Genomic DNA, 1,368 nt, shown 5'->3' with positions numbered 1-1,368 from the left:
TTCCTCTAGTTCCTCCCCTCCATATTTCCATACTTCATTTGGGATCTCATCTATACCAGGTGCCTTTCCATCCTTCATTATTCCTAAAACTTTAACTATTTCCTCCCTTGAAATTTCCTCTTCCTCGTCTCTTTCTCTACCATATTTTCCTCCCTTTACAACTTTTCTCTCTACTCCTCCTAGCAAATCCAAGAAATATTTCTTCCATTCTATCATTTTAATATCTTGGTTTGCTCTTTTTCTTCTTTTTCTTTCTCTATTTACTACCTTCCATACCTCTTCTTCCGTCCTAGCCTTCTCCGCCTCTTCCTCAGACCTTTTATTCTCTTCCTCTTTCTTTTGATAACACAATTCAGTATACTTTTTCTTTTTTTTTTTCCTATATTCTTCCCCATTACTTTTTTCTTTTCTCCATTTTATTAATTCCTTTCTGACCTCCTTTTTTTCTCTTTGCAGTCCTCATCCCACTCACTTCTATTACCCCCTTTACTAACTTCATTATTATTTGTGCACTCTAATCCTATTTTTATTTCTCCTATCGTTTTTTCCATCTCCTCGTCCACATTTCCCTCTCCCATTTTGATATTTCTTATTTTTTTTCTAAACTGTTCTTTTCCTTCCCTTGACCAATCCCCTTTTCCTACACTTTTTACATTTGCTCCCCTTTTACTCATATTGCTATTCCTTTTTTGTCCCTCTAATGTTACTATTAAGGGAAAGTGATCCGAATCAATATATTCTCCTACTTCTAGTTTCTTAAACTCCTCTCTTACCTCGTCATCCACTATCAAATAATCAATTACCGTTCCCCTTTCACTTCCCGAGCGTGTATATTCTCCTTTTTCATCCCCTTCTATACTCCCGTTTAAGATATACCATCCCAACTCCTCCAAGCTCTTTAACAACTTTTTGTCCTCCCCATTTAGTACCTTATCTTTGGATTTTCTTCCTTTCTCTTCTCCCCATTCCCTTCCTCCTCTGTCTCCTGTTCTCGCATTGAAATCACCACCTATTATCATTCTCATCTCTTTTTTATTTTCTTCAATCATTTCTTTAATCTCCTCTGCTTTTTCCTGCATATCACCGTTCACATAAATCCCCACTACCTTCCAATTCTCTCCTCCCATCATAGCCTTTTCTACTATTACTCCTTCCTTTTGTTAATTCCTGTCTTTTTTATCTTTCCCTGTTATACATTCATTCCTTACTCCCATCACCATTCCTCCCATTGCCCTGCCCTTTTTATTCTTCCTCTTTGCATTTTCTACTTGCCATTTGTAACCACTTGGTAACCTTCCCCTTACTCTTTCCCATCCCTTTTCATCTAACCACGTCTCCATCATTATGACTACATCCCATTGTGTCAAA

At 37.3% G+C, this 1,368-nt stretch overlaps 1 protein-coding gene across 2 annotated transcripts in view; it reads right to left on the bottom strand.

The window, feature by feature from the left end:
- The window catches only part of LOC117168173 (COMM domain-containing protein 2-like), a 150,483-nt gene that overhangs the window by 84,851 nt on the left and 64,264 nt on the right, over positions 1-1,368 (bottom strand). The window lies entirely within an intron of this gene.

The sequence above is a fragment of the Belonocnema kinseyi genome, chromosome 2 (assembly GCF_010883055.1).
Source record: "Belonocnema kinseyi isolate 2016_QV_RU_SX_M_011 chromosome 2, B_treatae_v1, whole genome shotgun sequence".
In the NCBI taxonomy this organism is placed as follows: Eukaryota; Metazoa; Arthropoda; class Insecta; order Hymenoptera; family Cynipidae; genus Belonocnema; species Belonocnema kinseyi.
This window is presented reverse-complemented; position numbering and strand designations above follow the sequence as displayed.